The sequence below is a fragment of the Melospiza georgiana genome, chromosome 16 (genome assembly GCF_028018845.1).
Source record: "Melospiza georgiana isolate bMelGeo1 chromosome 16, bMelGeo1.pri, whole genome shotgun sequence".
Lineage (NCBI taxonomy): Eukaryota > Metazoa > Chordata > Aves > Passeriformes > Passerellidae > Melospiza > Melospiza georgiana.
Window position 1 is genome coordinate 16,462,777 of NC_080445.1, and position 26,268 is coordinate 16,489,044.

Sequence of the window (26,268 nt, forward strand, 5' to 3'; positions counted from 1 at the left end):
TAGCTCCAGTTTGCAGCTGTGTATGTTACTTCATGGCTTTCCCTGAAACTACTGGTTTGTAACTTGGGACAGAATGTTATCAGAGTTGCTGCTTCAGTCTGGAAAGGAAAAGTATGGTGTCCATAGTGAGCTTAGCCTAGGAAGTGGTTAAAGGATGGCTTGCATGCTTTCATGAATAGTGTGTGGTTCTAGGCATATGTGTTGCTTAGTCCCTAAATATGTCACCATGTCTGTCCTCAGGCTCTAGTGAACTGCCCAGCTGCAGTGTGTCATCACTCCTGATCCCCATGTGTGCCAGTTAACCCAGATCATGCATGTTTTTCCCTGTGAAGATTTCTGGCTACTGTACAAAACCTTTTAAGCAAGCATGGTCTGATACTGTCCCTCTGTTGCATCACATCCTGCATTGCACTCTCAATGAGGAAGATCAGTATCCTCTCCGTTGGTGTTTTAAGCAGCATTACTGTGAGTTTTTTGAATTATTTATACTGGCTAATCAGACTTGGAATATCCAAAGTTCGTTCTTGGGGCTTGTCTAGTGAGAGAAGATACACAAAGTAGTGATGTGTGGAGATAGTTACTTAAGCACTAAATGAGTAACTGCTGTAGTATGTTCCCTGGAAGGCTGTCAGAGTTGCTTATGTACAATATGATCACAGTGGTGTATGGATGTCCAAGTGTCTTGGCTATCTGGGTGACTTTGTGGTGGAGCTGGCCACCCAGTGATTTGTCCAAGCCCCTGATGTGTCTCTTGTTGAATTTCAGCTTGAAGCTCTGCTGTATCACTTCCCTGTGGAAAGGGTGATGGATTAAATGTCATTGAAGCTGGAATTTTCCATTGTTTCTTAAGGAGCAAAGACAAGTCACAGCATCCTGACCGGGAGGAGATTTGGTCATAATGTTTCTGTCATTACTGCTTATCAGCTGTGCAAGAAGTGGACTGGGTAACAATTCATTGCTGGCCAAAAACTGATGCTAGAAGCCTCCCATCAGGCTAAGCTGGCTGCCTAGGCTATGCCCAGTCACCACTCCTCCCTTTGAAAGTAGTTGGTGAGCAGGAATAGGCAGATTTAAATTATTGGGCTAAATTAGTAGTCCTGATCACTTTTGTAGTTTCATCTTGCTTCTGGGAATTAAGACAGTCTCATCTTGAATTGGTTTTCCCTTTCTTTCAAGTTCTTTGTATTGCTAGCAGGACAACCTCTTCTTCCTCAAGCAGATCAAAATACTCTCCATAGCCAGCAAGAATGCAGGAATTTGCTTTACTTACCAGCCTCTCTAGGTCCAGCTGCCTTCTGATTCTTACCCAATGCTTTCCTCCTCCCCCCTACGTATATGGATATTTGAAATAGTATCTGTTGCTGCCTTTGGCTTCTCTGTGACCCCTCCTCTGCTGCTGCTTGGGTGTGTGCTGTGTGCCACTTAAGCCAAAACCACAGCTCGCTCTGTGTCCAGGTGTGTCCGAAGCACAGGGGCCTGTGGAGGTAACGGGAACTTAACATTATGCCAGGTTCTTCATGAATATCATAAAAATGATGGCTTTTTCTCCACTGTCTTGTCCCACAGACTTACATAAATGTGTGCTCTACTGTATCAATGTTTAACCTCCTGGCTGCTGGGAGCATGCACTTGGACATGAAGGGCAGCACACGTCCAAGTGTGAACTACCTGAACTAATATCCACTTTCAGGCTTCAGTCTGTATTTTATGAGTCTCAATCCACTGTGTCTTTGGCAAGAAGAATGTTCTGCCAGAGAGTATGTGCAGCTTAAATGTTAAGGCCCAGCTTGTGTAAGGTTTGGGACAGTGTAAGGGGGTTTCAGTTACCCATAATTATGATCAGTGCGACACTACAAATGTTAAACTAAAAAAACCCTGATTGTTTCCTTCCACTTCTTGCAGCATGTTGACCTCTATGCATGCCACCCTTTAATTTCCATGACAAGCTCAATCAAAGTATGAGAGCCTTGCAATTGCCTTTTTGAAAGCTTAGAGCTGAGCTCTGGTATCCCAGCTGCAGGTGTCCAGTAAAAATGGGGAAGACCAGCAAAGTGAAGGTGGCTTCCTGGTCATCAGCTTAGTAAGATTAAGCAGTCAGTGTGCCCAGTAGAGGTGAGCAGGTACTGTTCAAGGAAGGGTCATCATCTCCCTCCCTACTCTTATGTCAGCTTTGAGCTTTATCCATCTGAGCTGAAAGACAGGAGCAGTCTGTCCAGAAGAACTCTGCCTGTGAGAGGCTCCAGTAGAGTCGTCCCACCTTGAAGATGGTCTTTGTGCAAGAGACCAAAGGTCACCAGGATGTCCCTACATCTTCAGATTCTGTGACAGGGCTTTTGTAAGCAAGTGCAAGGATCTTTGCTCGATGGTTTCTATAAAACCCTCTCTAGCCAACAGAAGTTCTCTATATAGGCAGTGAACACAGGAGAGGGACAGGAATGCTTCCCAGTGACACCCAGCAGAGCAGGCACTGAGGTTTTGGTGCCACACCAATTAGAATCTTGTTAACCATTGGCAGACTTTAAGGAAAGTATGTCAACTCTTCTTCAAAACAGAAGACTGGGATTTCTTTTCTAGTAATTTGGAGGTAGATGTGGGATGTCAAACAGGAGTGGCTGGCTTTTGAGTGAGCTTCTCCCGTGAAGGAGTAAGTACAGGACTTTGAGCGGTTATCCCAGCAGTTGTCACAGCACCAACCCCCTTTGCATTTAGCTGCTGCATCACATGGCATAAACTAAGAAATTTGATGGCTTCAGCAGACCAGGCTGAAGTCACTGCATTTAAGCCAAGGTATTAACATACAAATCAGTTCTAAACACATATTTTCTTCTGTTTGCAAGTCCCCAATGTTCCTTTACAGCCCTGCTGCATGTGGTTTTTCATAGTTACAGCTGGAAATTCATCATGAGATTTTTCCTCTGAAAAAATGCAAGTGCAGGATTTCAGCACTGAAGAGTAGTGCAGCAACTGGAGGCCTAAGGATATTTTGAAGCCACCATCTAGCAGGAGTCTGACTTGCCAGCTGTGTTAAAATACTGATGAGGCCTTACATGGAGCACTGGGTGCAGCTTTGGCCTCCCTAGTACAAGACAGATGTGATTTAGGGAGTGCAGTGATGGGCCACAAAGGTGATAAAGGGACTGACTGAAGCATCTGTCACAGGAGGAGGGGCTGAGGGAACTGGGGCTGCTCAAGAAGATTCTGGGAGATCTGACCAGTGTGCTCAAGTACCTGCTGGGAGGAAGAAAGGATGAGGGGCCAGACTCTGCTCTGGACAGGAGGCAATGGGCACAAGGGAAACCACACAGAATTCCATCTGAACACAAGGACATACATTTTTCCTGCAAGGGCTCAGACACTGGAACAGGTGGCCCAGAGAGGCTGCAGAATCTCCATCCATGGAGATGTTCAAACTCTGTTTGCTCTATGCTCTGCCTTCTGCTTCATGTTGATTCTTTAGGGTGATTTGTTTACTAAGCAAAGATGACTTATTAAGGCTTGCAGAGTCAGTAACTTCAAACTGTGGCTGTGAAACCTGCTCAGCAGGAAACCAGGGCAGCAGTAATATGCCATCCAGGTGTAGGAGTGTTGACCCAGCTACAGTTGGGAACTCCCAGTAGCAAAGGAGTAAGTGATCCCCAGCCAGATGGTAGAGACCAGTAGGGGCACAGATGTGAATGCCTGGAGAGCAAAGACTGGCAGAGTCAGCATGGCACGGACAACAGCAAGGACACCTCTCAGTCCAACATAGTCCTGGTGAAGGGAATGAACAGAGAGCCTCTTCCAGGGGGCCCTGTTTCCCCTAGGTCCCAGTGGCACACGGGGCTGTGCAGAGTGGGCTGGCAGGCATGGCAGTGACATGGCATGTCCTGGCTGTTGGCAGTGTAGCAGAGCAGCTGTTCTACCTCTTGCACACCTCTGAACTGAGACTGAAGCGTTACTAGGTGTCCGGTACTCAAGCGAAACCCCAGGTTTTAACAAAGGGGAAGGGAAAACATTATACCATGATAATTATGGAAATTAGGAATGGAAGCTGTGACAAAACAGGGCCTGATTGCATGCAAATTGTCCTTTCCGATCTACTTGCAAAGCTTATCCCAGTCCTTTCTGTTTCCATCTCAGACTTCCCAAAACATACAGCCCAATACCATGGGTTGATGCTACCATAGCACAATTACAGGACAGAGGTAAAAATTTCCAAATGTTACTTCTTGTAATTTAAGTCAGGTTAAGGTGTGTCTTGCAGTTTGCAAGGATGTAAAGGACTCTTTGTCTAGCCCCAACAGGTGAAATTCTGTTTGAGGGGGCTGTAGTGGACATTTCAAAAAATCAGGAAAAAGTTATCAGTGAGTGCTTCATGTTTTGGGTACTCACAATTAATACGGCAACTGCTGGAGAGAGAATGAGGGAGCTTTCATATACTGCCCCAAAAATATAAGCAGCTGCCTGCTGATTTTAACCAGAATATTTATCCTGGATAAACTTGCTAAAAATAAAATGAAGCCAAGAAAATAAAATAATTAGTAGTCTTGATCTGGTTATTTTCTGATAGAAAGTAAGTTTGAGCACAAGCATATGGGCAGGAAGGGTTTGAATGAGAGGACTTGTAAATAAGCTTGATTCTCTCTGGTTTGTAGTGCCAAGCCTTTGATGGTTTACTTTCTTTTTAATTAATACACACCACAGAGGAGCTGGTATTTTCAGACACTTTCAAGACACTTCTGCAAGTGCAGAGTGAAACTGCAGGTGAAAGTGGAGCACGTGTTTCCTATTTCAACACAGCTCACAGCAGCAGTGTGCCATTGCTTGTCCATGATACATGAAGTTTTGACGTCCTCTTTTAAGAGGCTAAAAGCCTTATCAGTTCAAGGGGGTGAATGCTGAGGGGCAGGACCATGGTTTAAAAATAATCTAGCAGCAAGAAAAAATATTGAACATCTGCATTCAAGAAATACTAGGAATTGCACAGGAAATTCCTTTAGGAAGACCTGGTTACAGAAAAAAAAAAAAAAAAAAAAACAACAACAACAAAAAACTGTCAAAAGAAGCCTTTCAGTTTTGTTAGGGACATGCAGAAATTTCATTAAACTTCCTCAAATTCTTTATAGAATTTACAGTCATTCACTGAGGTTTATTTAAACATCTTGTATCTACTTTAATTTGATTTGGCTATCTATATGGCTGCTTCCCATCAGTTGTCATGCTGATGACATTTCTTCCCTCCTGATTTCACAGTGGCCTTTTTCAAATCACTAATGAAATACTACCAAAATAATTATATTTTTTTTTACTTCAGGCCTTACCTAATACAAAAGTTCATCCTCACAATGTGACAGAAGCTGCTACATCATCCACAAAGCGCAACAAAGCAGCAAAACAAGTCTGTGGCAGAGCCCCAGGACAGAAGCAGGAGTCTTAATTTAGGTATCCAGGTTGCTGCTTGCTTTTAAGCAAAGGCAGGCATTAAAAAGGAAGTCTGAAGCTTTCACCAGATACAGAGGCTTCCTCTTGTACAAACCCAGGCTGAACAAGCCCAGTTATATTCCAGACATAGCAGAGTGCAGCAACTGCAGGGCAGAGCTGCCCCAGGCCTGTGATGTTGACACCCCACCCAGCTCAAGAGAACCCACTTTGCTTGTCTGTCACAAAGGTGAAATGTCTATGGGCTGATTTTTAAATTGAGTATTTCCTTCCCTTCTCCCAAATCCTTCTGATCCTCCTTTGGCAGTGTTTGAAGCTTTAAATATTGGGTGAATCATTTTCCTTTAAGGTATTTTTGCAGTCTTTCAGAAGCTTCTCTCATCTATGAAGGGAAAGAAAGGTCAAAGAACCCTCAAACCTTTAGGTGTCAAAGGCATGTTTCTCCACATTTCACGAGTGGAAGGAACAAGCCTATTACCCCTATATTTCCCAGTCACTCCAAAATTGAGGCTTGCAAAGCTCTGTTGGCTCATGTCAGTCAGTGGGCCACAGCCATGGAACAGTACCTGGTGTCTGCCACAAAGGGGAAGATGCCGTTTTAGAAGAACACGATGGTGAGGGCCAGGAGCTGGAAGGGAAGGGGAAGGTGCTGTATGTCCTGAATCTGCTGCAAAGACAAGATGTGCCCTCACTCCCCAAGAAAATAGCCCAGCTTCACACCCTTGCCACTTTCTGCAAGCCACTGAAGGGCACAAGAGATTAAGTAACAACAGGTTAAAGGGAAATAAAAGGCAGCTCATATACCTCTAAGTGAAATTTGAGGTGTACTGACTCTAAAACATTCCTTCTGTAACACTATCCAGTAAAGAAAACAAAAAAGATTTCTTATTTTTATGAAGGTTCTGGCAGCAAGAGACTGCTTTGAGCAGGATCTGTTAAGAGTCCACTGCACACCCTTAAGAGAAACACAGCGGAAAGGTACAGTATGAACAGGAGTCACAACACAACTACAGAAACCAGTTGAGAGTATTGTCATGAGAGGGAAGCCATCTAATAGATCAAAGTGCATAAAAATTGCAGACCAAAGTTGCTTGTAATGCTTGTTCCTAGACAGAATGCAAGGAGGAATTGAAGATAAGGGCTGGCAAGGGACCAGTACTGCCCAGATTAGCTATTTGCTATCCTGGATCCTGTGAGCCAGAAAGCAGTTCAGAGGGAGGCCAGCAGAACGCTCCTCTGAGCCACCTACAGTCAGAAAGTAACTGGGTCAGAAAGCTGCTGCCATTCTGAGCACTCCCTGAGCTCTGGAAGGCTCTCGGCAGGGAGCTCTGGGCTGGTGGCTCACAGATGCGATCTCAGCGCTGCTCTGCAGGGTTGAACCGAGGGGTACGAATGCCCTCTCCTGGTTAGGACTGGCTCCTGTTGCTGCAGCCTTCCCTACACTCCGGTGGCAGTGCTCCTGTACCTGGGATTTCCAGGATAGAGATGGAAAAAAAAACACCTACCACTTTTTTGGATTCTTGCTGGATAACACCATCCGAGCCCAGCTACCCACTTTATCAAGTACGCTGACTGTAAGGGCTGAAACAAGCCCCAGCACACAGAGGAGGCTCCCTGGGAAAAACAAGAGGTGTTGGAAATTCCTGGGAGTGGAGAACACTGAATGACAAAACCCACTGCATGTAAAATGCGGAATTCTCCATAACTGCTAAGCCTGGATTCTCTTAAAACAGAGTAGGACCCTTCACCTTGTACCACCCTGTCACAATCCCTGAGCTCTGTCCGCTGAGCTCCCATGGCTGCAGGACTGCCTGAGGCCAGCGAGGCTAAAGCCACCAGTCTCTCAGACAGAGCTCAGCTGGCCTATGGCTAGAATGCTCCTGACCTGCAGCAGAACTATGCAATAAAGCCAAGATAAAAGCATTGGGAAACTTCTCTGGTCCCCAGAGCAGGGGAGGCATATCATGGCTGCACAGGAAGCCAGGCTGTACCTCTTCATTGGTTTGACCTGCTGCAGTTGCCCCAGCAGTCTGGTCTGTGAGCACAGGCAGCTCCAGAGTAGTGAGTCTGGTTATGCTGCCTATACCAAAGCAAGTTTTACAATGGTCATCTGCTGCAGATGTTCTTCTCAGAATGAGTTCTTTACACATTTTGTTTTCTGAAACAGCTTCTGAGATGAATGCACACTTTATCTGATGTATTGACCCCTTCACTGACAGAAATATTGACACAGAAGTATTGACAGAAGTACTGTGCTGTGCTTGCAAATGCTGCCTGAGCACAAAACTAAATGTCAAACAAGATGTGACATCCCGTGCCCACCACAGCTTTCTCAGAGAGCTGGAATCAGAGGACACTAATCAGTTTCAACTTCTGCAAGACATTCATCTCTTTTCTCTGGATGGTGGCTTATACTGCCTTGTTTTGTAAATAACACTTTTCAATTATTGCACTTCTCTAATCACTGAAGCAAGTCTCCCTAACATCACCATTCCAGTAGACTACTCATGTGCTGTTTAACCCTTCCACTTGAGACAGATGTCATCTCACTGCACCAAAAGAAGGAGAGAAGCTCAATCTTTTAAAGATACAAGCCCTAGAACAGATTCACACTAAGAAATATGCAATTAAGGGTCTTCTCACAGTAATTTAAACATGTGGTTTCAATCAGCCATGTGCAAGACATCTTTTGCTGGGACCAGTACAGACACTGCTGCAGAATCAGCAGGTTCTGCTGGGCACAGTACAGAAGAACAAACACATTTCATTCCTGTCTCTTTCACTCTGAAGTTTCTATTCCATGGGAGTACTCCTATATTAAGTACTGACCATCTGTGACTGCAGATGTTAAAATATGTCAAGAAAATAAAACTGTCAGGCTGACACTAGAGAGTTAGAGCGGGTTTTCTGGCATCAGTGCAGAAAACACCACTCATTGCACATAGAAAGCAACAGGAAAAACTGGAAAATCATGTGCCACTTCCGGTTTACCTCACTACCTCTTTCAGGTTCTTTTAATCATTGGACAAAGCAAGCTGGCCTGGGTCTAGAAAACACTAAAGGAGTGTCCACTGCATTCCAAATTTTGTCTCAAAATTCTGGGTGAAGAAATTGAAGACACTCCCAAGACTGGAGAGAGATTCAATCCAAATGCCAGTGCCGGCTCCTTCCCCTTGAACCAGAAAGTTGTGGTAACAATTCTGTGCAACTTACCTAAGAGAAAAATCCTCTCTTGAACAGACAGGCTTGACCAACAGCATGGCACAGAAGCAAGAGCTCTCTCAAGCTGGAGAGCTCACGCTGGAAGCTGGTCTACACATGCCAAGAGGAGGCATGTGCCAGAGAAGTTATGTGCTCGCCTCACAGTCCATTTGTACTAAATCATGCAGGGGCATGGGAGGTGAACTTAGCCATCCTATAAAGGCAAGCAAAAATAATTTCAAAGGCAGAGAAATCACATGTCAGTGCCCACCCTTGAGAGAAGGACAAACTTGTTAGATGGGAAGAATTAAACATTTCAGCACTCATTAAATCAAGGAGCAGTGGTCTGCCAACAACAAAAGTCACTGGGGAAGAGGAAGTGAAGCCAACTGGTAGGACAAGGGTCTAGAAGGCAAAAATGTATCATGACCCTTTCATAAGATGTATTATAAATGATCAGCCAGAAATCCAAATTAATAAATGTGAAAGATTTTTATCTTCGCAACCAAAATACGGTCCTCAAAAACCACAGCCAAAGAGAGAGCGCTGAGCCTCAAAAACCACAGCCAAAGAGAGAGCGCTGAGCCCGGGATCGGTGCTGGGTGTACCTGGATCCGACCTCTATCCCATCGGATATCCCTCTGTTCATGAATGCTGTTTCCAGCGGGGCTGTTTTATACAGTTTTTCATGCCTGAGGCAGAGGTGCCCTGATTTCTTTTGTAACCCCGCTTATGTAAGAAGGTTTCTTGCACTGTGCAGGGCCAGACAATCGCTGTTTCCTGAGTAGTGGCAGGTGCTGATCATGTCAGGGAAAGTCGTGTATTCAGAGGTATGTTCCTTGGCGACTTTGGTTATCTTGATTGATGATATCTACCAAGCAATGCTCACCCTTGGGTGTTCCCTGATGGCTCCAGAGAAAGTCCATCTCCATGCTGGCCAGTTCTTTCATTAGTAGACAAAGGATTGTTCTCCTGCTGCCTCCAGGAGTTTCGTAATTCCAATGTAGTTATCTGTCTCCAGGCTGCTCGTGGTCAGAGGCTCGTCAGAGTATTTTACAATTTTTATTATATATACATTCTCCCCTTAAGCATGAATTCTTTTATAACATATGTTACAAAATGTAAATATGAAAATATGTATATGTGAATTCCTTACTACTAAGTGACCCATTTCCAAACCAAAGAGCCATGAACATCATTGGGAGGAGGTATGGCAAGCCCTTGAAGTGCAAGCCTAAAGCAAACATGAGGGATCCCAGCACAGTGACAAAAGAGAAAGTAACATCTAGGAAGAAAGTAAAATCTAGGAAGAAACAAAAAATGCACAAACCTCAACAGAAATGCATAAGTCAGGACAAAGGCATTCTGTGTCAAAAAGCTAAAGAACCTCAAAACACACCAATAAACTGTATCAGTTTACTCACCACTTTCAATTTTGTAAAGACTGGTCTCTTTATTAAATGAGTTGGCAATCATCAAAATAATGATATTTTCAGTGGTGGGAACTTAGGCAGGGGACTCTTAAGAGAACTCTGAACTCTGTAGGCTCTGACTCTGCCCTGAGCTCCATTGCAGGCTATGACCTAGAGAACATGATCTCGTCTGTGCCTCTCTCTCCTAAGACATTTACCTCTGTGATACCGAGTGAGAAGGACTAATGTGGATTTTATTTATGCCTCAACAAATGTTGCACACATGGAAGATTCCTGTGAAGGCTGTAGGTGTGCTGGCAGCCCTGCCCCCGGGCAGGCTTTGCCCGGCCACTCGGGGCAGGGGAGGCTTCCACGACCGGCCTGGGAGCGACATCCCCCTCCCCGGCACTCGCGGGTGGGAGAAATGCCCGGATGCCTGGGAAGAATGCCCAGGAAATCGGGCTATGGGGAGGAGCTTTAGCGAATAAAAGCAGTTAACTGCGACACAACGAGAGCCTTTATTCTGTGGGTTTCTTGGAGGAAGTGGGGGCTCGCCTGTACTGTTGGTTTGGCCCTTCCCTCCTCAGTTTTTCGTCCTGGTGGTCCTGCTTCCCTGTCCACACCTGCTTTGCCTTGCTTCACCATTTCCGCGCACCAGCTCATCCCCACGCTGACCTCTCGCTCCGCCGCCCCCGCTGTGTTTCCTTCACCCAGCTGCGGCCGCATCCCCCGCAGCCCCGACCCGCAGCGGCCAGCAGGAGCCGGTTTGCGCCCGGCCTCTCACAGGAGCCGGCGAGGCTCGCTGTGCTTGCAGCCGATGCCGGAGGCACGCTGCCGCTTGGAAAGCGGTGCCAAGCCGCCACTAGAGCCACGCAGCTCGCTGTGGCTTGCGACACGCAGCGCCGTTTGCCATGCTGATGCTGACAGAGCGCTGAGGTTCCTACGGTAACACTGTCCCTGTCTTCTGTTTCTCTCTCCGTCTCTCTTTTCCCCTCTCTGCTCGCGTTTCTATCCCCTTCAGTAGGAACACTCCTTTACCAATAAACGGTTCTCAGATAAAATATTGTCCCGTTTGCTCTTTATTTTCGTCTGAGAAATCTATCCAAAAAAATCATCCCCGACTCCCTCTTTAACAGCATGTCTTGGTTTGAAAAGACAGGTGTCTGCTAAGGAGGGCAGGAGCCTCTCTTGTAATGGAAAATGTCAACCACCTCCCTCTGAATTGTTATAATTTTGAAATTAAGGGGCTCTCAGGCAAGGATATGGGAGTAGGAATAACAGTTCTGTATTAGGGAAAATAAAAATGCAGTAATACAGAACAACACTGACAAGAGTCAGAACAGGACCTGGCACCCTGTGGTGTTGGCACCATCCAGGGTGGTGGCACAGTCCCATTCAGTGGCGGCTGCAGCCCTCCTGCAGTGCCAGCTGTGGTTCTGTTGGAGCAGGGATCCTGCACAAGGGGGGAGTTTTCCTCTGAAGGTCCAGGGATGCTGTAGATTACCCTGGTCTTCCTCTGGGAATCCAGTGGGAAAAGGCTGCTGTGGTTTTCCAAATGTCAGATTCTATCCAGGTGGGAATGCTTGGCTCCTCCCCCTGGGAGGAGCATCTCCCAATGGGATGATGGAATCATTTTATCAGCCATGCAGTGAGACTCAATGGCCCATTAACAGAAGATATCTCCTGGAGGCAGGGTGGGTCTGGAAGAGGTAAAGAAAACTGCCCCACCTGGTTTTAACAGGTGGCCCAATTAACAGAAGATAACTGCCCCACCTCTGACAGATGGCAATAAAATACACACTCCCAGCCACATCTTGCATTTGCAACTTAAGACACAGCAGAATGAGACAGAAAAAGTGTGACTGCATCTGCCGGAAGTCTTAGCTTTCAGCAAACACCAGAGCAAATGCCAGAGCTGGGAGCAGAATCCTGCTTTATCAGTTTGTCCCATCAAAAACATGCAATACTAGTCTCTGTCACGTCTGTGTCAGCAAAAAGTGTGGTTACTGCCATGCTGTGTCAATTCAGCCTAAGTCAGTGGTCAAAAGATGAATGTCTCAGTTGCTTAGCTGACCATCTCATCCACACACAAAGCTGTCCTTACCCTTCCCACCTCTGTGGTGTTAGTACAGTGGAAGCTTTAATCATCCCTTTGAATTATTTGAATGCATTGAAAGGGCAGCCTGACATTCCACTTCAGTACAAGAATAAATTAATTGAATCCCAGAATTGACAGCAATTTCCCACTTTATCAATCAGGTATCCAGCCAGAATAACCATCACTGCATTTCTAGGAGAAAACCAGAACAGAAATGTACGTCTCACTGCCTGGAAGCAACTATCAAAACACCCACTCCCAAAGCTAGAGCAAAGTGACTCACATCCAAGCATAGATTGCCCATGGCAGGTTTTACTGAGCTGGAGTCATTCACAAGCCTTCCACACAGTCCACTGTGCAATTACACCTGATGCTGTTATGGTAAGTTCCATTGAGGTCAGGTTCTGCACAAATCACAAAGCATTTGTGAGGTGCAGATACAGACAAAAACTCATGTATGTCTTTAAAAATGAAGTTCTTCCCTGCTAGATTTCTATTTTGTCTGCTCATTTCCCACTTCCATGACCAATCAGCCATTAGGGGGCTTGTGTCTTCTCCCTGAAAGCCAGCCCTTGTCAAATGGGAAGTGACTGGCCAATGGCACAGTGCAGCTTCCCTTTCCCTTCTTGTGGCAGTGGCAGCAGTAGCTCAGCACTTTTATGCACATTTCAGTCCAGAAGCAAAGCCAGGAAACTCCACCATCGGCTTTATCTGATCCCTTCGTTTCTTGGCTATAGTTCACCTTGATCTGACTCCTTGTTACATAGTATAAAGTTTTAAGCAACATGTAAATATGAAACTTAGTGTTAGTCTGCATTAATTCATAGTTCTAAAGCATTTGCTGAAGAGTAGGAAACTGGTAGACTTGGCATGATTTAATAGCGTTAACTACTGTTGTTGTTTGATGCTGGCCAAATGCCAGGCAACCACCAAAGTCGCTCACTCACCCTCCCCTGCCCCAGCTGGCCAGAGGAGAGAAAAATGTAATGAAGGCTTCATGAGTTAAGGACTGGGGAAAAAAACACTCCAAAAGCAAAACAGGCTCAGCTTAGAGGTACAAATTGAATTTATTCCTAACAAAATCAGATGAGAAGAATGAGAAGTAAATTAAGCCCTTAAAAACACGTTTTTCCCCCAACCCCTCCCTCCTTCCCGCCAACAGTGCAACAAGACAGGGCCTGGAGGGTTTGGTCAGTTCATCACCCCAGGTTTTCTTCCACTGCTCAGGGAGAGGGGTCCTTGCCCTGCAATGCTGTGGGGTCCCTCCCACATGAGTCAGTTCTCCATGAATTCTGCAGTGTGGTTCCAGTCTCTGTGGTTCCAAGCAGCAGCTCCCTGCAATCTGCTGCAACATGAGCCCCTCCCACAGACACACAGTGTCCCCAAACTGCTGCAGTGTGGGTCACTCTTCCACGGGGTGCACTCCTCCCAGGATAGGCTGCTCCAGCCTGGAAGCAAGGGCCCCCTCTCTCCACCAGGTCTGCAAGGGGCTCACAGCCTCCACCAGTACCCACCTGCTCTGGCCTGGGCACCTCCCACACAGGCTGCAGGTGGATCTGCATCCCCCTGGATCCCCATGGGCTGTGCGTGGATCTCTGCATCCCCATGGACCCCCACGGGCTGTGGGTGGATCTGCATCCCCATGGACCCCAAGGGCTGTGGGTGGATCTGCATCCCCCTGGATCCCCACAGGCTGTGGGTGGATCTGCATCCCCCTGGACCCCCACAGGCTGTGGGTGGATCTCTGCATCCCCATGGACCCCCACGGGCTGTGGGTGGATCTGCATCCCCATGGACCCCCACAGGCTGTGGGTGGATCTCTGCATCCCCCTGGATCCCCACAGTGTGTGGGTGGATCTGCATCCCCCATGGACCCCCACAGGCTGCAGGGTGACAATCTACTTCACCACTGCCTGCAGAGGAATCTCAGCTCCAGCACCTGGAGCACCTCCTTTCCCCTCCTTCTCAAATGACCTTGGTGTTCCCCTCACATGTTCTCACCTCCTCCTCTTCTCTGGCTAGAAAACTGTGCCCCACTTTGTTTTGATTTTTTTTTCCTAAATATTTGTTATCACAGAGCCGTTATCATCATCTCGCATTGGCCCAGCCTTGGCCAGCAGCATGTCCATCTTCAGAGCCATCAGGGATTGGCTCTGCTGGGCTTGGTGGAAACTTCCAGCAGAAGCCACCTCTGTGCCCCCCCCCCCAAAAAAAACTACCAAAAAAACCATTCTGTTCAAAACCAACACAGCTACTGAAAAGCAACATCTCCTCAACACCATATGATCAGGAAAACCCCTGCTATGATCTTCCAGCTACTGAAAATCCATCTGCATTAAAAGATGAGCTCTGGGTCTTCATACCAGCAGGCACAAGCTAAACATCTCAAATAAGCACAAGATAAATATGATTTTAATTAGGTGTTTTTTTATATGGCCATTGTATTCATAACCCTTCAGATCTGCTGCAGCGGAAATATCTGAGGATGCAAGGAAGCAGCTCTCTAGAATGAAGTATTTCACTGCAAGTATTCATCTCATCTGCTCCAGCTACTGTGGTACCACTGGTGTGTGACAGGGAGAGGCTAAACTCACTAGAGTAAAAATATGTCGAAATTGTCAACAGATAAAAATTCTGTTTGCACAGTACAAGTAACAGAAAAATATGGCTTAGTTTTACTACCCCATAAACTTACCTAGGTTGCAAAATGTGACATAATACTGACCTATTTTTCAGGGGTCAAGCTCATGTTTGCCATAACAAACTGCACCTAATTTAGCCTGGAGTTCACTGTCTGAATATTAAGGATTGACTGCATTCAAATTAAAAAGAAAAAACAACCAACTTGCAAGCTGTAGTTATTTTGCCCTGGCTACTGAGACACACAGAGAATAGGATGGTGACTCTCCATCTACAGACACTGACCTGCCAGAAGACAGCACATGTGAGGCAAATCCTCTCAGGAGACATGGAACTAAATGCAGACATGACAGGAAAATGAGTCAAATAAGAATCTGTCAGACGTTCAGAAACTAAGCTTTGGCACTCTGGCATCTCTACAGAAATCCCAACAATCTGCAAGAATGTGGGTTTGAACCTTGAACAATAGCATTTTCCATCATCTAAGGCTGTAACTAGTTTTTACAAGATAGAGTCATCCTCCAATCCCCCTGCACATCTCTGTCTCTGGGTCAGCAAACGTGAAGTGATGCCTTGCAGTACCAGGAGTTGTATCTGGAGACTGAGGAAAGTTTTTCTTGTGCCCTACCTCCAGTGCCTCTTCTTGACCACTGTCTGCCAGCCCAGGGCAGGTAATTATGGTCAATGCTATGGGTCTCCTACATGCAGTGGTGCAAAGTCCTGATTGGCATTTTTTAGTGTGGAGATGGGGAGCTGACAACCATTGAGCAAGGGCAGGTGTTACATTCCCAGTTATCCTGGCAGCAGAGAAAGCTCAAACCCCTCCCAGCTTGCCGTGGCTCATGCATCTCCACAGTGGATATGCCTGTAACAACTGCTCACCCCCAGCATCTGGGAGGTAAAACCCTGGAACGTGACTCTGGTAGCGACACCACAGGAAAAGGTTTGGAAACTCCGCTGCCAATGCCTCTGTTTCGCTGGTTCAGCCCTTTTCACATGGCCTGGACAGAGGCCAAACACGTACCCCCAAAACCAACCCTTGGCATTCATGCCCTGGAACTGCTGGTGAGAAGGTGGTTGAAGAGCAGTATGGCAAACCTGTAAGAGGCTGAGGTAGAGGGGATCCTCCTCACCCTCCCATCACGTCCCTCCGGTGGGTCCCGCCAAGCCCCAGTTGGGCCGTGGGTGCAGGGGGCCCAGCTCGACCTGCAGCCTCCCAACACTTTATTTAAGACACAGAGAAGAGCTCTCTGAAGGAATAGCACGAATGAATTGATAGAAACCAGCCAAGTGTTAATTAGAGGTTCTTCATTATCACGGGAGCATGCCAATGACAAGGGAAAACAATGCATTCCACACTCCAAGCCCATATATGATTGAAAGGGCAAGTATATTTCTCTTTCCATTTGAAGAGGATTTCCTAGCCAAATGAGGCATAAAGAGCCATCAATAAGGCAAACCCTCAATGACATCTTTGCAGACCAGTGCGTTACCTGGTCTTAAACAGACCTTGGGAAATACATGAGCAAGATTATGACATGGCAGTCTGTCCCTCATGGCTGGCAGCAGGTTTGCGAACTCAGGAGTTTCTTCCCACTCACTTGTGTCAGTGGATCAAAGATTCACACACAGAAGGAAATGTGATGTTAAACAAAAGTTTTTCAATAATATCTACTGAAAATAGTTCAAGAATAATTTTAGGAGTAACTGACTTGTGAAGAGTCAATCTACAAGGAATCCTAAAAGTCTATTTTTATAAATGCTGTTGCTTTAGACATTAGTTCTGCAGTCGTGTAGTTTTTATTTTGGCCTACCCTATGATTTCCCCCTTCCTTGATCTGCAGGTGTGGAGGATGCAGAAACAGCGTTCTTGTCTTATGTGAGGAGGATGCTTCATGCTGCCAACCCATGTCCTTACCCAGCTGTGCTGGGCAGACAGAGCCCCTGACATGCAGTCACCTGCTCATGCATCCCAGTGGGATGGAGATGAGAACTGGAAGGGTGTCTTAAGTTGCAAATGCAAGATGTGGCTGGGAGTGTGTATTTTATTGCCATCTGTCAGAGGTGGGGCAGTTATCTTCTGTTAATTGGGCCACCTGTTAAAACCAGGTGGGGCAGTTTTCTTTACCTCTTCCAGACCCACCCTGCCTCCAGGAGATATCTTCTGTTAATGGGCCATTGAGTCTCACTGCATGGCTGATAAAATGATTCCATCATCCCATTGGGAGATGCTCCTCCCAGGGGGAGGAGCCAAGCATTCCCACCTGGATAGAATCTGACATTTGGAAAACCACAGCAGCCTTTTCCCACTGGATTCCCAGAGGAAGACCAGGGTAATCTACAGCATCCCTGGACCTTCAGAGGAAAACTCCCCCCTTGTGCAGGATCCCTGCTCCAACAGAACCACAGCTGGCACTGCAGGAGGGCTGCAGCCGCCACTGAATGGGACTGTGCCACCACCCTGGATGGTGCCAACACCACAGGGTGCCAGGTCCTGTTCTGACTCTTGTCAGTGTTGTTCTGTATTACTGCATTTTTATTTTCCCTAATACAGAACTGTTATTCCTACTCCCATATCCTTGCCTGAGAGCCCCTTAATTTCAAAATTATAACAATTCGGAGGGAGGTGGTTGACATTTTCCATTTCAAGAGAGGCTCCTGCCTTCCTTAGCAGACACCTGTCTTTTCAAACCAAGGCAAAGGGCAAGAGGGCAAAAGTGAGGAAAAAAACCCACAAAATTTGTAAGTTGTGATGCAGAATATAAATAAGTGAAAGGGAACAAAAATGAAGGGAAAACCCACACCAAGTGGTGCACAAGCAATCACTGACCATCAACAGACTTATGTCCAACTGGTCCCAGGCAATGATCACCATGGATACCTTGGAAAAACCTCCTCCCCAGCTTACTTGCTGAACATGATGCGAGATGATCACATCTCACAGCAGGCACCAGGGAGCATATATTTTCATGGGGAAACTGGCATTGTGCCAGCATCCAACCATGACATTTTTGGTTCCCATGACCAGGAATCGAATTTTGGGCAAGTGATAAGATACAACTGTGAGATGGGATCAAAGAGGAATAAGAGCAAAGCATGTATTAGTTTAAGGTGGATTGATAGTGAAAATCTAGCGATATAAGTAGAAGTGTGTTTCATGTAATTTTGATAATAATTTTGGAATTGTGTGTTCTCAGAGGAGAAGGGTGGAGTGTCCTGGTTTAAAAAGGAAGTGAGTTTTTTGGGATGCTGTGGTCAAACCAATAGGTGCTAAGATTTGAATATTGGCACCTGGTGTGGCCCCTGAGGACATGGATACGCCTCTGAGCACACAGGGGGTTAAAGCCCAGGAGAAGCTCTCTTGGTTGCGGTGGGTGAGAGGTTCAGAGCTGCCCAGGCTGGGCGGGCAGGGGAAGCCATGCGGCCGGGTGAGGGGAGCCGGGCCTTGGACAGAGAGGGGAGGCGAAGGGCCCTGAGGATGGAAGGGTGGAGGAGCACTGAGAGGCACCGGGCAGCCCCCCCAGAGAGAGAGAGAGCCTGTGCCTGTGATTGTGCCGCCTCAAAATTTGATATCTTGTGCGGGCAGCATGGCCGAGAAGGAGAAGCAGGGGGTGCGGTGAGAAGGTGCACGGCAGGGCAGCATGGGAGCTCTGGACAGGCAGAGCCTGAGATTTTAATCCTTTTCTTGTGTTGCAGTGTGTTGCAATTTCCTGCTTTAAACTTCCCAGTCCCTTCCCAGGTGTGGCAATACCCCTCTCCCTTCCCCCTCGCCCCGTTGCTGAGTGAGTTCTGTCAATCAGTTTTAACATTCCAGCAAGGCCATCGTGTCTGGTCAAGTTCAAAGGATGCAATTCAGGCCTGGGGGTCATTGGCCGATCTATGTGTCCCTTGTCCCCTGAGACCCTCCCCTTCCCACCTGGTTGGTGGTTCACCTGTCCCTTCCCTCTCCCTGTCCCTGAGCTTAAAAAGTCACTCAGGCCATGTGCTCACGATTCTGTTGGAGCTGTTACCTAAAGATTCAGATGTCTGTGACCATAGAATAAACTCTGGATATAAACCCTCCGACAGAATCCGCTCTCTTTTCCTCTTCACCATCGCCTGAAGCCTTCCACCTGAGGTAAACTGTGTTACAGGGCTTGCAAGGGTTCCTCAGGGGTGAAGAGACAGATGAGAATCTTGATCTCATGATCAGAAGGCTGGATTTATTAATTTATGATATATAATACATTAAGACTATACTAAAAGGAATAGAGACAAAAGTTCAGAAGCTGCTAAGCTAAGAATAGAAAAAGGAATGAATAAACAAAAGGATCTCTCTGATCTGTCCCAGAGAAAGCTTGGTCTTTGATTGGCCCTTAATTGTAAACATGGAACATGGGCCAATCACAGGTGCACCTGTTACATTCCACAGCAGCAGATAACCATTGTTTACATTCTCTTTCTGGGGCCTCAGCTTCCCAGAAGGAGGAAAAATCCTAAAGAAAGGATTTTTCACAAAAGATGTCTGTGACAAAACTGAGTTTCTACAAGCCTGGACTTGTTTCAGGTCCCAGCTGCAACCTCCAGCCAGCCAAAGGTGTCTCTGGGGTGAAATACCACAGTTGCTGCCTTTGGCCAGCAGCAAGGGTCAGACAAGCTCAGGCACAATCTACCTGGTAATATTGGGATCATATTCCAATATTCTTGGATGATGGAAACCTCACAAAATGCTGATCCTTTTAGGGCTGAATGAGAAGATAAAGATGAAATAGGAGGAAATGGGCTAGTGTGATGCAAGTTTGTGCAAGTGAAAGATGTCTGAGAGAAGTTGAGAAGAATCCTAGGTGGGAGGAGGTGATGGAGTGGCCTTTGACTGGACTTTTCTTGTATAGCCATGGACAGAAACATTTTTTCCTGTGACACAGAGACTTCAGTTAGGGGGAGGCAATGGCTTGGAGCCAAGAGAGTGCAGTGATGTTATGTAACGGAGTGCATGAACAGAGACAACGGGTGAGGAGGGTGGTGGTGCCCTCCATCTTCAGGGAAGAAAAAGATCTCTGTTCTTGAGACACCTCGGCCCCAGGGGGTGAAATGTGGGGGAGACAGGTGTCCCAAAAGTGACAGACTATGCTCTTTTTGGAACTGGGCAAATCATCCTTCAAAAGGGAAACCCCAGAAGCAGCCCTGGTCCATGTGCAGTGGTGAGAGCACTGGACATGGAAGAAAGATGTCACGATGGCAAAGGATCTCCAGGTGGTGCCACATGTGACATGGAAACACAAGAAGTCAACTGTGTTTCCTGAGGAAGCCTATGGCACAAGAGGGACTCCTCTCTTCTTGATGAACTGAGAATTGATTATCTGAAGGGTGGAGATGGACTGAGTTGGTGATCTGAGGGGTGGTACCTGAATTGAGAATCCAAGGTTTTGTCCTATTGTGATGTACTGGAAATTTGGTGGGGGAGGAGGAATGTTTTTAGAAGGTTTTCATTCTGAGTTCTGTGTGTGTTTCTTTTTACATATAGTTGCAGGTTAATAAAGTTTTTTTTTTTCTTTATTCCTAAGTTGGAGCCTGTTTTGCTCTATTCCGGGTCACATCTTACAGCAGACACCAGGCAGCATCTATTTTCATGGGGGCACTGGCATTGTGCCAGCTTCAAACCATGACAATCATCTATAGCTATAGCTATATCTATCAATATCATCTATATCTATATCTACATTTTAGAAATATTTTCTGTATATATTGTATGTGTATATGGGAGTATCTATCATTATATATATTGCATAATGTTCCATGTTATATCTATGTAAATATTATTTTTTTTTTCACATTTATGACATATTGCCCTCTCCCTCCTTTCAATCCTTGGATAACAGGCTGCGTGAATTTCTTGTGTAGAATTAACTTAGTTTTTGAATTTTACTATTTTTCCTCCTTTTTAGCACCAGCCCCTAAGTGACCTGGAATATAGATTGGTAGTGGGTTTGCTTTCTAAGCCCTTAGTGAGAATGAGGATATAGGATATATATATGAATAGTGATGGAGAGGTCAGATACTCATGAGAGATTTGTAATGGTTGCATCAATGTTTGTACAGATTCAGGCTACCCTGTGTCCAGAAGAATCTCTAGGCTGTTTTTAGTGAGGAAAGGGACACGCATAAAAATATTTCAGGTGCTTAATCCATTAATTTTCTCAACATGGCCAGGTTTAATACTTCTTCCTGAATCCACACGTCAGCAACTCTGGTGTCTGTGCTGTTGTGAGAACTTCCCAAGAGATAACCAGATCTAATAGACATGACTGATTAAAAACCTATGATCCAGACACCATTTGGGATGTCACTCTGAACCTTGAACAATAGTATTTTCCATCAGTGTTGCTATTTCCATCCTGTATCTAGTAACAAGCCCTTATGGAGGGGATGAGGTGTGGACTTTTACAAGGGAAATAGAGGAAGGAGAGCAAAAAAATTAAAACCAAAGAACCAACAGCGCATCAGAAACCTCATCTACTCACAGCAATTAAGGCACAAGAACCAGACCAAACCAGATAGAGACTAGCATTCTTCTTCCATTATTGCTTCAAGGAAGAAGACTAATATTTGTTAAGAAAAATAAATTAGCTGACAAGTAAGACAGAAATTTTGAACATAATCTATGGAAATCATCCTTGAAGAAACCCTTTGAGGAGGAGGATCCATGATGGCTTGTAAATCCTGGAGCATGTTTGTCAGAAGCTGGTTTACTCAATATTTACCTTAGGTTCTACCTTGTAAGGGTATATACGAGTTTAGTATTGTCTCCTGGTTATTGGGCCTCTTATGCTCTGTCAAATCCCAGTCATCTTAATAATTAACTTGAATTTATAGATGCTCAGTCCTTCTGATTTTCATTTGAACTATTACCTTGTTCCTTCACTTGTGCATCCATAAATATATCATAATAACATTTTGCCTTGGCTGCAAATTTATTGCAAAATGGTAGCACTTTTTTTATTTTCTAGAGCTCTTGGAAGTCCTGGTTTTAGTCCTCTCATAACAACCTATGCAGAGAATTGTAATTTTAATGTAAGTTTTACAGAAAAGTCCCTGGAAGTAGTATCAAGTCATCTCCTGCCCCTGATCCTCTTGTGCCAGTTTTTTTTCTGATGTAATAGATTTAATTTTCTATCTGAAAACAGGAAATCTCTCCTGGTATATGCGTCTTCTTGTTTATCTGGATTTTCTATCAACAAGCTCTCAGTCTCAGGGATTTCTCAAGTGTTATAAACAGTCCTTTAACATTTAACTTATTGAAGCATATGTCATTATTTGCATTCTGTTTCCAAGGGATTACTTTACATGAGAGAAAACAGCAAGATTTGGTTTGTGACATGTATTAAACCTTTTTGAAAAGAAAAATTCTCTTCAGTCATGAATAGTCAGGTTAAAGTACAGCTGTAGTATAGATAAGGTTTTCAGATAGGAGAGAAATTTTATTTTTTCAGGTGTTATACTTAATTTTGCAAAAAAATGTGTGTTTCCTCTGAAAAGAGAGTCAGCAGGAGGGTTATTATGTAGTAGTTCAACATATTTTGCCATGTCCTTCTAATGGCTGTGTAATGGCTGTGTGTTGTTCTCACTGACCAGCCTGTGTCTCCTCTCAGGCTCGCAGGGTCCCCAGGGAATATTCTGCTGCCAGATCTCCCTTCACTGCCGCTGCTGTCAGAGGCTTGTCAGCGATATGTGCTGCTGACTTCGGGGCTGAAAGGGAGGAAAATCCCAAAGCATGGAACAAATAGCAGGAAGGAGAAGTGTTCACAGTGGCAGGAAACCCCATGTTGGTGTGCGCTTGTGCGCTTCAGTGTCTGGGTGTTGGTGTGTGTTTGTGAGCTTCGGTGTATTTTTTCCTGTGATGTCCTGCTGTTGTGAGAGCTCTCTTTCATGTAATTAATAAATCCCCTTCCCTGGCATTGCTGCTCCACTTGCTGTAGTTCATCCCAACTAGCTTAGAGACCATGGCTTCCACAGGTTCAGCACAGACACAAACTTACTATGGATTTACTATGGCACTGAGTTAAGCAGACCTGTTAGTTAATTATATTCTTTGTTCTTGTCACATTTCCCTTTTTGCTGAGTGTCTAATAAAGGCAACTTCACTCTTTGGTACTTGTCCTACACCCTTTATTGCCATATGTGGACGCCAGCTGGTCAGGGAGAGAGAAATGACAATTGTTTCTCACAGGGGCTTGTGAGAATTTTTAGGAAGCTGTAACAATGTGATAACTTGTTAGTATAAACAATCTGCAGGTAGTGTTTTTCCACCTTGTTTTCCTGTTCTTCTCAAGAACGGTGTGTGAGAAAAATATTTTTTATTAACTGGCCAATCAAGTGGAATATATCATATCAGCTCTTTTTGTTGCTTAGTAGCTCGGTCAGCTTGTTTTTCTTTTTTTTTTTTTTTGTTAGCCTAGGCAGAAAAGTTTTTCCCTTGCCCCGGCCTTGGAGACTGTGGCAACAATCCCTTGGCAGCCTTTATTTTTCTCCTGACCTGTTCGGTTTGGTTTGGTCAGAGAGGACTACCGACGAGAGAAGCGGGCGAGCCGAATGGCCAGTCCGTCCCGGCCCAGACCTCAGGAAAGCCGACCCAGCGGACGAAAGAACCCGAAATCCGCCAGCTTCACGTGCTGGAAAGAGGAGACCAGAGATGCACCAGGTTCCTATATGTTTTTTCTCGAACTGCGGCGTGAACTTGGTTTTTTTCTTCCCTGAGACAAAAGCCATTTTTCGCCATTTTTCTTCCTCTTCCCCACCATGTGATCAGCCGTGGCTTATTTCTTGGTTTATTTTTTTCTTTTTTTTTTTTTTTTTTGTTTTTGTTTGTTTTTGTGGCTTTTTTTTTTTTTTTAAGCGTTGGGGTTTTTTTTCCTTTTTTCCCCCCAGTGTGGGTGTGGTATGGTTCTGACAATTCAATATCTAGTATTTATTCACTTTTTTCCCAGTGCCATGTGAACACTTGGTTTGTCAGTAAATGGCTGTCTTTCCCCGCTTTCATCCATTAACATTAATTTCTTATTTGTGGGAAGAAATTGCTGAAACCGTTTTCTTCAGAGGAAACACTGAAGAAAACACTTCAACCTTCATCAATTCCAGAGCATTTTCTCTTAAACTTGTCTCTAATCCAAGACATATTGCTTTGTACAAAGCAATGAAATACATGGGGATGTTGCTGTAAATTTTTGAGCCACTGGTGTGTGAAGGTGCGTGCAGCTGCACCTTCCTGCTTGAAGAAATTGTCCTCAGCCAGGCCTGTCTGCCCCTGCAGCTTGTAGGCTGAGAGTACAGCAGGAAAAGTGGGGCAGGGGTTGGAGTCCAGGACAGGAGAAAGAAAGCAGCGTGTGGGTACTGAATATATACACAACAGTAATACTGGCTATCTCCTATCCTACTCCATTCATCTTTCTGTCTCTCACTGGATGGAACGCTATTGGGTGCAGAAGGGCTGCTACAAAACATTTTAGAAGCAGCCAGCATTTCTGCATCTTTTACTACATTTTTTAGCTCTTTCTTAGTTTAACATGAGATACCTGTCCTAGCAGAGGCTACAGTTTATGTATAACATAGCTTGCTTTTTCTGTCCACTCTATACTGTATAGGGCAGGGAGTAAAATGTGTAAGATCAGCAGGTTAGAACATCTTGGCCTTGTTATAAATGATCAATCAAAAGCCAAATTATCAAAAATGCGAAAAGATTTATTTATCTTTTTCTGCGACCAAAATATGGTCCTCAAATCCACCACAGCCAAAGAGACAGCGTCGAGCCTGGGTTCAGCGCTGGGTGAACCTGGATCCCCCCTCTATCGCATGGGACCCTTCCCCGTTCACAAGAGCCGCTTCTAGCGGGGATGTTTTATACAGTTTATTGCGCCCGAGGCGGAAGAGTCCCAGTTTCTTTTGTAACTCTGCATATTCGTAGTTGGTTCTTTCACTGTGCAGAGCTGGACAATCGCCGTTTCCTGGTTGATAGCCATCGTTGATCGAATCCCGGGAAGTCGCGTATTCACATGTATCTTTCTGAGGACTTTGGCTATCCTGATCGATTAGCAACAGGGCGATGATCGCTCTTAGGCATCTTCCGATGGCTCTCGGGATAACAGTGATCATCGGCTGGGTGCATCTATTAATAAATTAACTGCCGATTGTTCTCCTGTCCTTCAGGAATTTTGGAATTTGAATAGACGTCTGCCTCTTGGGCTGCTTGTGGTCAGAGACTTGTTTGGATTTCACAATCTTTATAAAATACTTTCTTTTATAGCATGAATTATTTCCCAACATATATTACAGCCTCATTCAGGAAATCTTGTTTACCTTCAGTTCAAGGTCTACTCATTGTTTTAATATGCATAAAAAAATTAATAAAGCTTGCATGCAAGTTAATAGAAAGAAACCAACTCTGAACTTACACTTTTGTATGCACTTGTGATGTTTATATCCACTGTGAATGTTATTATCACCTTCCCTGCAAAGCACACTTTGATATCAATAACACAGCAATGAGAATTAGTGGAATACAAGGCTGGAACACAGGACCTCTCTGTTCTACACTTCCTCGGAGTAGATCCCACTTCACTTAAGGTTTGGCAATTAGCACAATGCTGCACCACTCAACCATCATTTCCTGACAGATGACAGACCTCTCAGGGGACCTTCAGCTGTGAGTGTTGGGGACAAGGTAGGTAGTGCACAAGTCCAGCAGTTTATTGTTACAGATCAAAAGGTAACGGGATACGTGCTAATTTGGGGGACTGTGGCAAAAGGCATTTGCTTTAGGCAAAGATGCCATTTTTAACATTGTCCAGAAGGCAGGGGAGAAAAAAACTTTTCTGTTGCCAAACCACCTCTGCACAGAAATGAGCAGGGTACTTCAACCTTCATCAAATCATATGATTAAAAACGTTACAGCAAAGTTTATAAATCTGTGTTTTGATCAAAATATTGTAAAAAATATAACCATCTGAAGCATTTCAAATACAGAATCACACTGCTTATAGTGAATTCACCTCTGCTTTCTTATGTTCTTTAATGAAGTTAAATAAAATAGAGTATGAAGAAAGAGTTGGAGTTGCTTTCAGGGATACAGAAATCCATGTTTGTGGATCTTGGGGCCTTCACCCAGAATGAAAGTTGCTTTCATTAATGTTTTGTGAACACTAAACAAAACCTCTCCTGAGCCTTCCCTACAAGGCCTGACTTCCCCTTCTGCTTCCCTTTCCCTTTCTCTTTCCCTTCCCCTTTCCCTTCCCCTTCCCCTATTTTCTGTTCCCTTTCCCTTCCCCATCCTCTGCACACTGAAGCATTGGGTACAGTGCTATCAGAAACTTCCAAACACCTCCTTGATGTAACATTAGTGTTGAACAGGGAGCAGCAGCCTAAGATCCTGCTTAGTATTTTCACAGTCTTGCCTGGTTGAATATGTTTTTATTTTGTTTATTGTGCACACTTATTCCAGTGCCACTTGCTACACTGAAGCAATATAAA

At 45.1% G+C, this 26,268-nt stretch overlaps 1 pseudogene; it reads right to left on the bottom strand.

Moving 5' to 3' along the window:
- Nucleotides 1-1,579: 1,579 nt before the first annotated feature.
- Nucleotides 1,580-12,459, bottom strand: LOC131090276 (major facilitator superfamily domain-containing protein 1-like; annotated as a pseudogene).
- Between the last annotated feature and the right edge of the window lie 13,809 nt (nucleotides 12,460-26,268).